Source organism: Castor canadensis, chromosome 11 (assembly GCF_047511655.1).
Source record: "Castor canadensis chromosome 11, mCasCan1.hap1v2, whole genome shotgun sequence".
Classification (NCBI taxonomy): domain Eukaryota; kingdom Metazoa; phylum Chordata; class Mammalia; order Rodentia; family Castoridae; genus Castor; species Castor canadensis.
In genome coordinates this window covers 139,353,816-139,370,094 of record NC_133396.1, presented here as the reverse complement: position 1 = coordinate 139,370,094, position 16,279 = coordinate 139,353,816, and the positions used below count along the sequence as shown (strand labels likewise).

General features: G+C 49.4%; 1 pseudogene; it reads right to left on the bottom strand.

Annotated features, from left to right (window-relative positions):
• Positions 1-9,356: 9,356 nt before the first annotated feature.
• Positions 9,357-14,002, bottom strand: LOC109681015 (UV-stimulated scaffold protein A-like; annotated as a pseudogene).
• Positions 14,003-16,279: the final 2,277 nt, after the last annotated feature.

Sequence of the window (16,279 nt, the reverse complement as noted above, 5' to 3'; positions counted from 1 at the left end):
TCAGGTTCCTGAGTTCAAGTCATCCTCCTCCCTCAGCCTCCCAAGAAGCTGGGACGGCAGGCATGTGCTCTTTGCGTGGCCCCCAGTCATGTAGGCGACCTGTCAGCACTTAGGTGTCACTTAACGTTAGAGATTAACCTACATTTGCTGAAGATTAAAGCTTGTCACTAATTCTTTAACACTTCCCCATTGAGAAGGGAAGTCTGTGTCTTCTCCCCTTGAATTTGGGCAGACTGTCTCCTTTGACAATAAAACATAACTGAATGCACTGTGCCCCTTTTTGGGTCCTGGGCTTAAGAAACTGGCAATTTTCATTTCCGGTCTCTTGCAGCACTCTGGGAGCCCTGACCCACCACCTAAATGCTGAAGAGGCCATATTAAGCTCCTCGTGGATGTTCCCAGCTGAGCTCAGCCTTCCTGCTGTCCCTGTCACGTCAGACCCATGAGTGAAGCTGCCCTGGATCCCCGGATCAGCCTGTCCACCCTGAATGCCCCAAATGACACATGGAGTTGAAGAATTACCAGCTGAGGGTGGCCCGAATTCCTGAGTCACCAGATTAGGAAATGTAATGAAATACCTATCTTAAGCAATTGTGTATTTGCGTATGTGGCACCAGCACTGTCCCCTGTGCCGCACCCCGCCCGGCAATGGCATTCTAAGCGGGTGAATGTTGAGGAGACTTGTGACGGCCTGTCACCAACCGGAAACCGTTATTGTGTGAAGCTGGTGGACTACAGCAAGAGTTACCTTTCCATCCGCCTGCCAGTGAGCTCGTGGATTCTTTCAGTGGTGCTGCTAATAGGGATATCTTCTTCCGTACCACTTGGTGTACACCTGCAAACCCCCCTTGGGCCTGTGTCTAAAAGTCCAAAGCCCAACTGCAGCACATCTAAGTGCCCAGATTTCCAGACAGTCCCAAAGTGTTTGCCAAAATAAGTCTGCCATACATTTCTTCCACACCAATGTATGACAGCCTGTTGGTTCACAGCCTTTCTACCATTTGGCCTTGCCAGTTGCAACTTCTTGTTCTCTGAATGCAGTTGCAATGTTATTCCATTGTGGTCTTCATTTGCAGTTCTCTGATTGTCAATAAGACTACATCTTTGTCCTGTCTTTGCCATTTTGTTCGTCAGCTTTCTGTCACTATAACGAATGCCCAAGACAATCAACTTATAAAGAGGGAAGGTTTATTTTGGGTCATGGTTTCAGAAGTTCCAGGCCATCATCCATTGGCCATGGTGCTTTTGGGCCTGTGGTGAGGCAGCACTTCATGGCAGTGGCCTGTGGCAACATTGCTCATCTCATAGCTGGGGAACAAAAAAAGAGATGGAGGAAGGGTCTGGGGTCCTACCATTCCCTGTAAGGACGCCCCTTCAAAACCCACTTCCAGTAGTGACAAGCTGGGGACCAAGCATCCAACACCTGGGCCTTTGGGGGACATTTAAAATCCAAACTAGACTTGTCTCAAGAATGCGTGTGAACACACACAAGGACACAGAGACATGGGGACACAGGGACACAGAGTGGGCTTGTGTGCTGGACAGCAAGCAGACACCCTCTGGGATGGTATCGGAAAGAAGCAGGAGTGGGCCTGCTCTCATTTCACTCTTGAACCGAACTTGCTGCTGCGACACCCAGGGGACAGGTTCTATGACAGCCCGCGGCCACTCCTGGGGACAGCAGAGCAGGTCAGAGGCGCTGCATCCCTTCCCTGTTTGCCCTTCAGCTGAGCAGCCCCAAGTAAACCTAAGGTGGTGGTTTGGCTGGCACTGACCATGGGCCCACTCAGGACAGTTAGACCTCAGTCACCCACCTTGCTGGCCTCTTCACCAGGAGCACTAGCCTTCAGTCCTGGCCAGTGAGCAGGGGCAGCTGTGCTCCTTCTCTTGCTGTCACATCAAAGGTTGACTTGTCTTCCCAGCCAGTTTGGAGCTAACCGATGACATTGCGATGTGTGGTCTGACACCCATTTGCAATGTAATGGCATTATTCCTCGCTCGTGGGGAGGACACAACCACTCAGAAACAAAGGCCTTCATTGTCACCACATCCTCCATTCCTTAGGTCCTGAGGGTTTGCCTGGATCGTGACTAAAGGAGTCGCTCCTCAGCTCCTGCCGCGTTAAGTACCCTGCATGGCTCTCTCTTGCCCCTTGCATAGGATCTTGTGTTTTCTATTTCAGTCCAGGATGGGTGTGCAAACTGTCGTGCTCTTGAATTTAGCACTGGCTAATGGAACCTTCTGGCACGCAGGCAATGTTCTCGATCTGCACCAGTACTTTTGTCAGCCTCGTGTGGCTATTCCACGCTTGAAAGGTGGAATTCCTAATTTAATCTGATGTAATGTAAACTTTAAAATCACGCGTGGCTTGTGGCTAGAGGGTTGGACAGCACGGTTCTGTACAGAAAACACAGAAACAGACATTTCAGCCTCCCATGTCATGGACAACTGTGCTCTGGACACAGGGTCGCAATGTAAAAAGCTGATTATCTTGAAAAGTTTTATAGCTCTAAATCAATTACAGTAAGCCATGGTGGGGGGCAGCTCTGGGGTGGAACACCTGCCCAGCACCACAAGCAGCAAAACAAAGGGAATAGAAGTAAACATTTTTTCTGCTAACGAGGAGAAAGAGTGCCAATTACCTTAAAATTTTTGTAGCCACCAGGCAAGGGTCTCATTGTAAAGACAAAACTCAAGGTATTTAAAGAAGAATCTGAGTGTTCCCCTAGGACTTTATTAAATAAAAATTCACGCCAAAATAGAAGGGTTTGGGGAAGAGTGGCAATGTGTATTGAGAGGAATTAGAGTGCAAGTGAAGGGTGTGGATTAATTTCATTCTTGCTAGTGGAGTCATTTTCATTTCCTCTGCTCCAGTAACCCGGATGTAGGTTAGTGTGGTCATATCAGTGGTTCTCAGCCTCTGTGGCAAATTAGAATTACCTGGATAGCTTTCTCGTTGGCGGGGTGCTGGTATTGAACCTAGGCCCTCCTAGACATGTACCACTGAGCCTCTCTCCCAGCCCCTGGGTGTCTTTTAACAAAACACTGGTACCTGGGCCCCATCCCCAAATTCTGATTTAATTCTAACTGGTCCAGACTGGATGGAGCTGGGTCACACGTCCCAGGTGATTCTAAGCACAAATCTAGCCAAATCAGCAGCAGGGCTGAGAACCACTACAGGCGAAGCTGAGGACGTGGTCATCCTGACGGGCGCCAGGCATCGAGTCAGGGGAGATTCAGACTCGACAGAGGCACCAAGTTTGAGACCTTGCTACATAACAAAAATTCAGGGGAGTCCTGAGTTTTCTTTTATCTCCTCGCATGTGGGGAGTGGGGGTGAGGAGAATAACCTTCCTGTTTAACAATTGTAATGGCATTTGGCAGATGGAGATGCTCAGTTTTACGGACATGTTGGAGGTTATTTTCCAGTCACTGAAATCGCAGGGTTTTATCAGATCCTTTGCCAGGACTGCTATTCACAAGGTTGGTTCATGAGGCAGAAGTGTGTTTCTCCATCCAGCCTCAGCGTCGCTCTGTCTTAGGGGATGTCCTTCACCAGGTGTCATAGCAGTTGGCTTTTGAAGCTAAGTGCTTGAGTTCCATCAGTGAGCACAGAGTGGGCTGGGGCTGAGAAGTGGAAAACTTAAAGTATGGATTGAAAACAAGGGCAGAGAGGAGTGTTAGCCCAGGGAAGACAGAGCTCACAATGCTTTGCGGTATAGACCTATTTGTTCATCAGTTGCTTCAGCTGCTCCACGTTTTCCCATCCCAAATTCTCACCCAGAAAGCCCCAGGCTCTTTGTGATAAACCAGGAAATGCCAGACTTCATAGAGATATCCCAGTGTCTTTGTGACACAGGAGCTAGGCAGGGAGTTAGGAAACAAAACTGTCTGGAACCACGCCTTTGATGTTGATAAGATGTCACCTCCTGGCCCACTGACACTAACGGAATGAATGACTTGTGACATAGAGCAGGTTATTTCTGTCCTTCAGTTCCCACAGCCTGTCAAAAATGATAGCCTCAGACTGACCATGAACAGGCCAACACGTGACTCAGTTTTTCAGGACTGCACCCCCATGTCCACAGATCCCAATAAAAACTTGAGGTTGTGGGCCCTCCAGCATGGCACTCCTTCTTGTGCCTGTCCACGCTCTTGACTGGAGGGTGTACTTTTGCTCTGCTTTCACTTTGCTTTGCCTCTCCTACTCAAGGCTCCTCTGTGTCTGTCCTTGAATTCTTTCTCTGATGAGACCAAGAACTTCTGGCTCCCAGACCCAGGGACCTGAATCTGGTGACATTTGGATAAGCCCACTTTCATGGCTATTCCTCCTACGTGGGCAAGTCTTCCATAGCTGAACTTGACCCTTCTCTGTTGTAATGAAACCATATTTCTTCTTGTCTTAACAGTGAGCAATGTTTGCTGTGTGCTTTGTTATTTCAGTAATAAACAAGGTGCTTTGTTTTATCGTAGCACAGGGCCAGGATGGAGGGGAAGGTGTGGAGTGGCAACCATGGCCCTGGTCAGCCTCGTTTTCCCATTCTGATGGCCATGAATGTGACAGTGGTGCCACTCCATCACTGTCTTTCCGATGCCTCCCATCAGCTCTTGACCCCACAGTCTGACCTTGAGAGCACCCCAGCCACCATGACCACTGAGCAACCCATGACAAAGACCATTGTCATGGGGCTGAAGCAGCTGGGCTGGAACTGTCCATAGGAATCCATGGTCACTAGCATTTTGCTTGTCATTTGCTCATTGCTCAGCTCTGTCTCCCAGGAAAGACAGGCAGAACACATCATCTTTTAGCCATCAGGGAAATCCTTCTCAAGCCATGCACCTGGAAATGTTATACCCTTCCCTATGACTCATGAAAGTAAGTTCCATTTCACAAGTGCCCATGTGTTGGGCGCAAAGTCCACAACCTGATTCATTAAATCTGGGAAGTACATAATATTGATAAAATGGGACTGAAATTAGTAAAGTCCCATTTCACCAATTAAAAAACTGAGATTTAGAGAGTATTTTTCCCAACATCAAAATATTAAGTCAGCCAGGCATGGTGGTGCACACCTGTAATCCCAGCATTGAGAGGCTGAGGCTGGAGGATTACGAGTTTGAGGCCAGCCTTGGCTACACAATGAGACCCGGTCTGAAACACACACACACACACACACCCAAGAGTGAGAGGTTAGGAGCCCAGGCCCACAATGGGCTCCAGTGTTTGGAAGCAGGGTGGTCAAAGAGGCCCCACTGCTGCAGCCTCCTCTGCAGCACACAGGGGTGTGGGCTCTGAACCCCCTCACGTATGACACTAGGACAGCCCCCCTCCTTCACTGCTCACAGGCATCTGCTCCCGGGTGGGCACTGTCAGCTCCGTTTGCTTAATCGTAGGTCTTTCTGCCTGTGAGTGCCTAACACGTGACTGCCTGACTCCCCTAGACAGTGGGACCCAGCAGTGACCCAACAGAAAGATTCCCCATGGCACTTTATAGGGGTGATAGACAAGGTCAGAATAGATTATGGGTTTCTTTCTTCAGTGCTGGGAACCGAACCTACTGCTTTAAGCTTGCTAGGCAAGTACTTTACCACCAGGCTACAGCCCAGCCCTATAATTACTGTTTTATTTCTTCTTTAGACAGGGTCTTCGCTATTGTCTATGTAGCCCAGACTGGCTTGCAACTCGAGATCCTTCTGTCTCAGCCTTCCAGGCAGCTGTGATTATAGGCATGAGACACCTTGCCCGACAATGTTATATGGCTAAGGAGAAAAAAAGACAGTGGGCAACGTGGGTAGGAAATGCTGGGAAGGAATGAAGTTTTCAAGAGTGGGGGGTCTGGGGAAGAGCGCCCAGGCCAAAGGGCAGAAGTTACAGACCTAACCTGCCTGCAAGAGGTCAAGGAAGTTAGCGAGGACACAGCAGAGGGAGGGGACCCAGAGGGGACAAGGGCAGAGAAGAAGGATGGGAATGGATGTGCCCTGCAGTGGTTGGAGCACTGAAGTGATAGAGTTTAACCGTTCTAGAGCTGTGTGGAGAACAGACCGTGAGGGACAAGGACACACCAGAGAGACCTGTGCTGAGGTCATGCAATGACCCAGGCGAGGGGTGACCCCAAAAGCACAGGCAACAAAAGCAAAAACAGACAAAGGGGACTGATCGAAGCAAGGAGCAGAAAGCAGGGCGAAGAGACAGCGGCAGAGAGGGAGAAGCACTGCTGACAGAAGATGAATGCCGAGGATACATAGGCACCCCAAACCCTACAACAAAAATGAACGGCCTAATCGAAGCGGCCGAATGATCCGAATAGATATTTTTCAAAAGAAGATACACAAATGGCCAACAAGTTTATTAAAAAAGGCTCAACGTCACTAATCACCAGTCAGAGTCACAACGAGACTCCATCCCTTCCCAGGTGGAAGGCTGTTACCAAGTGACAAAAGCAGCCAGCGCTGGGAGGTGTGGAGAAGGGGAGTTTCTCATGCACCCCTGGTGGGAACATAGGTTACCCGGCTGTGTGGAACACAGCGTGGGTGCTCCTCAAAGAGCTAAAAATAGTGGTCCAGCTCTCCCCTCCGAATTTAATCCCAAGACAATGAACTCAGCACATCAAAAGACATCTGCACGCCCATGCTTACTGCAGCACTGCTCACAACAGCCAAGACATGGAAGCGACATGGGTGTCCATTGACAGGTGACCAGATAAAGAAAATGTGGTATACATACACAGTGAATGATATTGACCCACAAAGAGTGCCATTCTGTCACTCACAGCAAAATGGGCTGCACCGAGAGACACTGTGTTAAGCAAGATAAACCAGATTCAGAAAGAGTGTCAGAAGGGCCTCTCTCTTACGGGAGAGCTAAAAAGTCTAGAATAGTGACTATGAGAGGCTGAGAAGGGAGGGGAGGGGAGGGCTAGAGAGAGGCTGGATAGCAGGTATCACACCACAGTCGGAGAGGAGGAGGAAGCCCTAGTTCTGCAGCACAGCAGGTGACTAGAGTTCACAATGGCTTGTCACTGGCTATTACTCTTGCGGTGCTTGGCTCTAGCCTAGGGGTGTGTGCACACGTGTAGACTTTGTCAAGACCTAGAAGAGAGGAAGCAAGTTCTCCAAACACAACGAGATGATGAGGAGGGCTGGTGGAGTGCCTCAAGTGGTAAAGCATCTGCCTGGCAAGTGTGAGGCCCTGAGTTCAAACCCCAGTACTGCAAAGAAACACAAGAAAGAGAAAAGAATTGCTGAGGAGATGGCTGTGGCAATGACCCTGATTTGATCAGTCCACGCTGCATACCTGAGGTGAAATATTGCCCTGCATCCTGTGGAAAGGTACACGCATTACCTGCTAATCACGTTGTAAACAATTGGGTTTTGGATATGTTTTGAAGGCATAGCCAACAAGATTTGCTAGTCAGAGGGGTGTGGGGAGAGAGGCAAGAGTCAGGGGCAGCAGCCATGACTGTGGTCTGAGCACCTGGAAGGGGAAGAGGACCACAGCCCAAGAGAGTGGAGAATCTGGGTGGAGCCGAGAGGCCCGTTAAACACCCAGGTGAGGGTCTCACAGCAGTCAGTGTGTGAGGATGGAGTTCGGTGGAAGATTCGTGATGAAGACAGCAATTTCGGAATCATCACACCTATCACACATGGCACTCGAACCTGGGAGAGTTCCATAGGATGAGGACAGATGTGAAAGAGGAAAGGTCCCCAGATGGAGCCCTGAGCACATGACATTCAGAGATCAAGGATGCAAAGGAACCCACAAAAGGGCCTGAGAGGGTGGCTAGGGAGGGAGGAGGGCATGGGAGGGTGGCATCCTTGAACCAAGAGAAGAAAGGAGAGAGCACTGTTGTGCACGTGTCACCCACACATTAAGCAAGAAGATGAGGTCCTGCAAGTCTTTGGTGACCTTGAGACGAGCTCTTTAGTGGAGTGTTGGGGACAAAAACCTGGTCATGGTAAATTTAAGCCCTGGGAACAAGGGGAGAGAGACTGGAGGTGACAGAACAGTGTAGTACTCCATTCTTCTCGGGAGCTGGGGTCTGAAGCCAGGACCCATGCTTGCCAGGCAGGTGCACAGTGGAGGGGTTGAAGAGATGTTGAGCCGCTGGCCAGGGTGGCACCAGAGAGCATGGTGCGTCCTGAAGGCAAAGGCACAGCTCCTGGTCCCAGACAGCAGAACCAAGTCACCAGCTCAGTTTCAGAACAGCTGGCTACTGCTTGGTTAACGTTGAAAGACAGAAGGACAATCCAAGGGTGACCAAGACAAACATTGAAGACTGGCACCTTCCTCCAGCAGCTTGTGGCAGTTGTTGATGTCCTGGGCTCCTTACCTGTGGTGAGTCACAGAAACATAATGAGTGGACAAGAGAGGAGGGGTTCACTCCATGGAAGGAGAGAGGTACACAGTAAGGCACCGGGCCCCTCAACTGTGTGCTGAGAACTCTTACTGCAGCATTACCTCGTTCTTCAGCAGAGCGAGTCTTTGAAATGCTGGTCTAGTCACCACTCCTGCCTGAGTAATTATCTCTGCCAATTTCTTCCCTTTTTTTTCCAATTGAATTTCTTGCTTCACTACTGTGTATATGTGATACTTTGTACATCCATATAGTTATTTATAAAGAAATTAAATTGCTAAGCCTCGTTCTGACTTCAAAGAATTAGTGTTTCTCCCAACAGTAAAATCAGTACTTCTGATTATCTACTTATTTTTGCACATGTGAGGACTGACTTGCACCTCCAGCTCAAACTTCCTATTTTAAAATTTAAAAAGGATCTGGGTGCTGGTGGCTCACACCTGTAATCCTAGCTACTCAGGAGGCAGAGATCTGGAGGATCTCGGTTCAAAGCCAGCCCTGGGCAAATAGTTCACAAGACCCGATCTTGAAAAAGCCCATCACAAGAAAGGGCTGGTGGAGTGGCTCAAGGTGTAGGCCCTGAGTTCAAGTCCCAGTACTGCAAAAAAAAAAATTAAAAAGGAAGAGGAGGAGAAGAAGGAAGAGGATAAGAAAGAGAGGAGGAGGAGGAGAAGGAGGAAGAGAAACAGTGTAGTAGCTAAAGGGGGAAATAGAGACTTTCTTTTTCTTTCTTAGGAGAAACACAGTATGACTCATTCCAGAGAGAGAGAGAGAGAGAGGAGAGAGAAAGAGAGAGAGAGAGAAAGGCGAGGATCAGGAGACAAGACCAAGCTCACAGGCAAGTCCCTGAGTAGATGGGGGTGATTCCCAGCTGTCTGGCAAAGCAGGGGAGCTTACCAGCACAGTTGGGGACCCAACACAAGCTGGGAGGTCTGGGTGGGACACAGTTGGGGGGATGTTTCTTTTCTGGTGGCTTTTTTTTTTTTTTTCTGGCCCAGCCCTTTAATTCGGTTCATAGTTAAACTGGTTTGGGAACTCTTTGTGTTTCTTCTGGTCCATCTGGTTCATGGCGGCGACCACCCTCTGCACAGCAGCCTTGGCAAAGACCTTCCTGATGTGGGCCCAGGAGGTGTGGGCCTGCTCCTGCAGGTCCGTGAGCCGGGGGTGCTTCCTCTTCCCTCTGCCCTTTCTGCTGTATCTGGACAAGCCAAGGTCCGCACCTGTGGCTGCCTCCACCTCCTTCATAAACTCAGGGTCCTGCCAGTCTAGGCACACTGGCTGCTGCAGCCACTGCCTCTGCTCCCGGGTTCTGTCCTCTGGGTCGAGGGGCCACCCAGCATGGCCTCTGGGGATGATCTTCCCATGGAGTGGGCACTTCAGCCACTCTTGGTGCTTCAAGAGCCGGCCAGCGGGGCCTGGGCCTGGCACTGAGGCCGCACAGGCTCACAGCTCTCTGCCTCCCTCTCTGAGCATCTCAGAACCGTCAGCATTACCTGCTTCCTCCTCCCCCCCATGGGGCGTCCAGAAGCGGTGCTGAGGGTCGGATTTGAGGATCTTCCCCTGGCCCTGTAGCACAGGTCCACTCCAAAGGGCTGGCTCTGCTGCCAGTTTCTGGGCCTCCTGTGGTCCTAGCCGAGCCCTGGCAGAGGAAGGTGGGGTGGAGGGCGGGTGGTCCTGGAGCTGCTATGGCTGGGCAGCAGCAAAGGTAGAGTCAGTCCTCCTTTGTCCCTTCTTGTCCTTGCTTGAAAGCCCTGTGCAGCTGTATCTTTCTCCAGAATCCACAGTGGGGCCTTGGGCTCCAGCCAGTACTCAGCCCACAGGGGATCGGGGAAGTGATTCTCACCCCTCCTTCTCTGGGACCTCCAGGAGATCTTCGTTGTCCTTCTCCCTGTCCTCTGGGGATCCTGTCCTGCTCTTCTGCCCTCCTTTGGGCTCAGTGGCAGGTTCCTCATACTTGCTCTGGGCAAGTCCAATTCCATCTTCAGGTCAATGGCACATTTGAAGTGGACACTGTGGATCTCTGTTTAGACCAGGAGCACGCAGCTGGCAGACTTGTTCCTAGTGAGCTTGAGTGCGTCCTGGTGGAGAGGAGCAAGGTTCTCCTCTCTCTCCTGTACCTTCCGGCCAGCCGAGGAGAGCGCCACATCTGATGTGTACTTGTGCAAGCCCAGCCTGGGTCGCTGTCCTCATCCTCATCTTCCCAGGGCCCCCTGTGTCTGAGTGGGGGTGACTCCTCCCCACCTAGCATTCACATCCTGGTGTGTCGTAAGAAATGGTAGTGCTTATAGGTCTCCCCAAACTTCTCTTTCCCACCTTCCACGCCTCCAAGGCCGCCTGCTTCAGCTGCTGGGCTGCCTCTCTGGGGGCTGCTTCATGGACTGTGCCCAGCGTGAGCTCCAGGAGCTCCTGAAGTTGGGAACAAGCAGCACTTGAGCGGGCGAGGCCTGGTGGAGAGCTTGCCCACCCCTGGAAGGCAGAGAGGCCTGGGTCAGTCATGTCAGCAGCAGGCGGGAGGCATGGCTGAGCTGTTCCTCTGAAGATCTGAGAATTCTCTTCAGGTCAGTCGAGGTTCTTCTGATGATCTGAGCTCTTCTATCAACCTCAAAGATTTTGATCCAAATTTACCACACCATGTGGCCTCTCGCTTTGTCCCTTCTGGTGGCTTCTGTGTCATGGTGAGGTGGACACCGCTGGGCTGCTGAGGGGGTGGGAGGATGTGGGAAGGTGTGGAGGGGAAGAGGTGTGCATTTGTCACCTGGGAGCGTGTGCGAGAACCAAGACTGGGTAGTACCCTAGCTCTGGGGCGCATTTGATTTTTTGGGAATGTGGAGGGTGGCTGAGTGTAGCATGTGCTGTTTTGCAGCTGTCAAGGGACAGGCGAGGTCACATTGATCCAGTCTGTGGCTTACTGAGTAAGAGACCTGAAAGTGAAAGGGGGACAGGGTGTGGGGGTGTCAGCAGTGGAGCACAGGGGATGGGGTGTGGCCAGTGAGAGGACAGGAGGTCCTTAGGCTGCCCTGTACCACACTACGGGACCACGGGACTGCTTAGTGTGCCTGCGGGGGTGAAGCCCAGCAGCAGAGCTCTGCTTAGAATGCAGGAGGCCCTGGGCTTCATCCCAGCACTGGTGCTGAAGGCGGAAGAGTGAGCACCAAGGAGCTGCAGGTATCCCAAACAACAAGGTTGAGGGTGGCTGAGACAGGAGGAGATGAGGCCCAGGGCCTGGCGAGCAAGGCTGTCCAGCCAAGCAGGGCAGTGTCCCCGAGGCTTGTCTGATTCTTGTTCTCACTGACTCTCTAATCAGCACACTGTGTGTGCGGAGGTTGCAGCAGCTCTGCTGGGGAGCATCTCCCCTAAGCCCCCGGCTGTGAGGAGAAGGGGCCAGCAGGAAAGAAGAGAAGGACGAATGGGAGTCTACACTGAGTTGTGGACTCGGCTCTCAGTGTCTTCCACTGTGGGATCTCCAGCAGCAGGTAAATGACTGAGCCAGAGGCTGGTCCACGCCATGGGATGTTTTGTGGGGTTTGCAGCCTGGAAGCACAGGCAGGCTGGAGGCTGGGCCCACTGAAGAACTCTGTCCGGAGATCCTGGTCACCTTTCTTTGCCCACACTGTGTCAGTTAAACCCTGTGACCAGCAGGTGGGAACGGGAGAAGTAGGGGCTGTATTCTAAGGCAGGCTGGCAAGGTGGGGAGTAGAGACAGGTCGAACCCCACCCCTCTCCTCAGGGACAGTTTCTTGGGTCACTGGGACCCTCACTTGGCATGGTCTTCCATGGATGTCCCTCCCTGGGGACCTACACTCTATCTGGAGCTGGCCCGGGCGTCTCCTGTGTGACCAGTCGTTTCTGTGAGTGTAGGAGATCTTTCCATGGAGGAAGCTGTCGTCACCATGCCTGCTAGCATTTGCCCCCATCCACATGGGGGACCACGCAGGCCGGGCCAGTGTTCAGCAAGCGGACGGGGGGTGTGATTGACTCGACTGGGTGAAAGGCCATGTTAGATCTTGGGACGTCACTTAACTCCCCTGGGCCTGTTTCCTGATCTGTAGAAGTGAAAGTTATTTATATTTTTCTATGACATCATTAAGAAACTTGAATGAGGTATTTGTGAAACTGTTCTGCAAACCATAAAATTCTAAAGAGTGGTTCTTATTATTGTTCTGTTATCATTGACGATAACAGCAAATGAGTACAAGAAGGCAGGGAGGGAGAGAGAGAGAGAGAGAGGAAGAAATTATGTTCTGGGTGGAAGAAAAACCCTAAATGATAAAATGCTTAGAGGAGCCAGCCATCCTAGACCAGATTCCCATAAAAATCAAACTAGGAAGAAATAAGGAAGCCAGAGTTCAAGTTCACTGCTGAAAAGCTTGTTTTTCGTGTAGCGCCTGTGGGAGGGACAGTCTTTATAGAGTCGGAAAGGAATATAATTCAGTTTTTCCCACCAGAGGTTTTTAATGTGTTACCGTGATTCATGGGCTGTGACTCACACATTACAATTCCCACTAGCATATCAGTAATCGTTTATATTCTTTAAAAAGGAGATAAAATGAAGCAGAGAGATTACATAATTATTTTTATTTCAGCTTATACCCTGGGTTTATCTGACATGATAATTTCAGAGAGTTTCCCATTCCTTGCAAAGAAAAAAAACCTCATTACTGCTGCAGAAATCACATTTCCAAAATGCATGTTAAGCTCACTACCTTTTTTTCCTTTCTTTTTTTTTTTTTTTTTTGATTGCAATACTGAGGATCTGGAGATTGAGCTCAGAGCCTCATACTTGCTAGGCGACAGCTTTACCACTGAGCTACACCTCAACCCTAACTTCAGTACATTTGTGGTCACACTTTCTAAACTTCTGTGTAAGAAATTAATTTTTCTAAGGCTAGGAAGAAAGCGAAAACGATATGAACCCCCCTTCTAATAGTTCATTGTTGCTCATAGTCACTCTAAAATATACTTGTTATATTTTTGAATTGTATTTGTTATTTTGAATTATGTTTATCAAGGTTTAAAAACCCATGGGTTCATGAAAAACACAACACACTACTTTTCTACCATCCTTTCCATATCAGCAAAAGGATGAATCCTATGTAACAAAAGCACCGGCCAGCCATGTTCAAGTGTTAAGTGCATTTCATTTATCACTTTCTGTGAAGATCTGAGTTAGCTAATCTGGTAGGTTCAAAGCCTGTTGGTGACCTGAACTGTGTAAAAGTTCTATTTATGTCTCCTGTTGAATGTATCAAGCTATGAACTTCCTGAAGAATAAAGGAATTCATGAACTTGGTGTTTTGAGACAGGGTCTGGTTATGTAGCTCAGGCTGACCTTGAACTCTTGATCCTCCTGAGTGCTGGTATTTCAGGTATGTACCACGATGCCTGGCTTTCATCACCTTGACTTCCTTGAGCCAGGTCTACACATTGGTTCCACCCAGCGATGAGATGATAACGAGTGTATGTGATGCTTATCTGGGAACTGCAGTGACTTATGCTCTTTGCAAACCTGCATTTGAAATCCATCCCATAATGCTGCAAGACTGAGGAAACCACCGCAGAAAGGTTAAACAGCACGCCACAGGCCACTCAGCTTGTAGGTGGCTGAACTGGAGCCCAAACCAGGCCAACCTCTTTCTGACATACGCCATGACGCCTAGGTGGATAACCCATCAAATGAGGGGTGATTTTAGATTTTAGAATTCAAAAAGGCTCTCAGTTCAGGATGACATTTTAACGTGGTCCATCTGCCTGGGTTACCTAACAGCCGGTTTTTGTTACACAAGTGCCCGTGGGCTAGGGCTGTGGCTCGTGATGGAGCCCATGCTCTGTGTGCATGAGGCCCTGGGCTTTGTCCCCAGGACTTAGGGTGGAGGGTATGAACTTGGAAGAATTAGCGGAAAAATTCCTTGCATAGTTTGGCTTCAAAAAATTATGCCCAGAGTCAAAATGTAAACCAGAGTTTAAATCAATTTCTCACTATCAGGAAATTTCCAAGAACAGAGTTCAGAAGGAGAGGGGAGCAAGAAGGGCAGCAAGAAACGTTGGCTGCCATGTCCTCAGGGAGTGTCACCTCAGCTGGGCAGGTGCTTCTTGGACTTCCCAGCTGGGGCTCATCATTGTCCTTCCTGCAAGGGACTCTGTGAGGCCTTTGACTTACTGGGTTTTAACTGAACAGAATCGAAACAAGAGCTATCCAGGAGATCTGAAGAGGTGAAGGGTATGGAGCAAGACAACAGGTTTCTTGGAAGGATTTATGGTAGTATTAGCTTCTAGATGCTCCAACAGGACCTTCTACCAGGCAACAGCCACACTTCATGAAAAATGTGAAGTATGGCAAGTTCTGATGTGCTCACAAAAGGGCTTAAACCAGCAAATAGCTGGATAACTTTCACGATGTCAGCGTACCGTGTAACTAGCATCAAAGCAGGAAATAAAAGCACCACTCACCAGGAGCCCCTAAGAGCCCTGTCCTTCCCTCCAGGAGATACTTTCCTGACTTTGTTACAGAAAAAACTCACTTTGCCTGTTTTTGTAGTTTATACAGTTAGACCTTCTGGGATGGTTAGTTTTATGTGTCAACTTGGCTGGGCCCCAGGGTGTCCAGACAATGTGGGTGGGCCTCATCCAATCAGCTGAGGGCCTATGTACCACAAACAGCTGACCCTTCTGAGAGAAGAGAATTTCTCCTGACCAACTGATAGAGCTGGGCATGGATTAGTTTCCTGCCTCTGAATCCAACTAAAATATCAGCTCTTACTGGGGGTTGAACTTCTGGTCTTTGCAATAGAACCACACCATGGGCTCTTCTGGGTCTCCATCCGCAAGTCTTGGGACTTCTCAACCTTCATCATGTCATGAGCCAATTTCTTATAATAGACGATCTCTCTCTCTCTCTCTCACCTATCAGTCATCTATCTTCTGTCTCTATCAGTCAATCAACCATCTGTGTATCAATCAATCAATCATCTATCATCTGTCTCTATCAGTCAATCAACCATCTGTGTATCAATCAATCAATCATCTATCATTCTGTCTATCTATCTATCTATCTATCTATCTATCTATCTATCTAGTCTATGTCTGCACCCTGTTGCTTCTGTTCCTCTGGAGAGCATTAATAAGCTCTCTGCTTGCTCTAGCAATACTTACGCACCACTTCCTAATGGATAATTCTGAGAAATTTGTGGTTGGGGATTTCATCACTGTGCACACATGGTGGAGTGCACTTACACAAACCTAGATGGAACGGTGCGGGTCAATTACTTGATGCAATGAGAGACAAGGTAGCAGGCTGCCGCCAGCATAACTCAGACTCTCCTAAGTCCAGATTGGCCTAGAATTCACCAGTGCTGAGATTACAGACCTGTGACTCCATGCCTGACATTCTATGGTAACGTTTTCATTAAGCAGAAAGAGCACGCTCTAAAACAACAATGGAAAGTGTAGCGCAGTCGGTACATAGACAATAACACATGTTTTATGGTGTACACAATTGTATGTGCTATGTGTTTCTAGGACCGGCACACAGGATTGCTCACACCAGCACCCTACAAGCACATGTGTGATGTGTCATCCTGTTACATTATGACAGTGATGACTGCTTTAGGCAGTAGGAAGTTTTCAGTCCTGTGATAATCAGGGACCCACCGTGGGTTGTATGTGGTCCATCGTCAACTGTCACGGCAAAGATTATTTTGACTAATGCAGTACTCCAGTCTGTGCTATTAACAAGCTCAGACCGAGCACCTGTGGTGTGTGACATCCTCACTGGCACCGGGCAAGGTGCTCATGAAAACCATGTTTCTTTTCCCCAGGACTGTAACTTTGGTAAAAATGGACCTCCAGAGAAGCACGCATGCCATTTTCAGTCTAGCTAAGAAGAGATGACCAAAGTCACACCTCCCATCCAAGGACAGTCACAAATG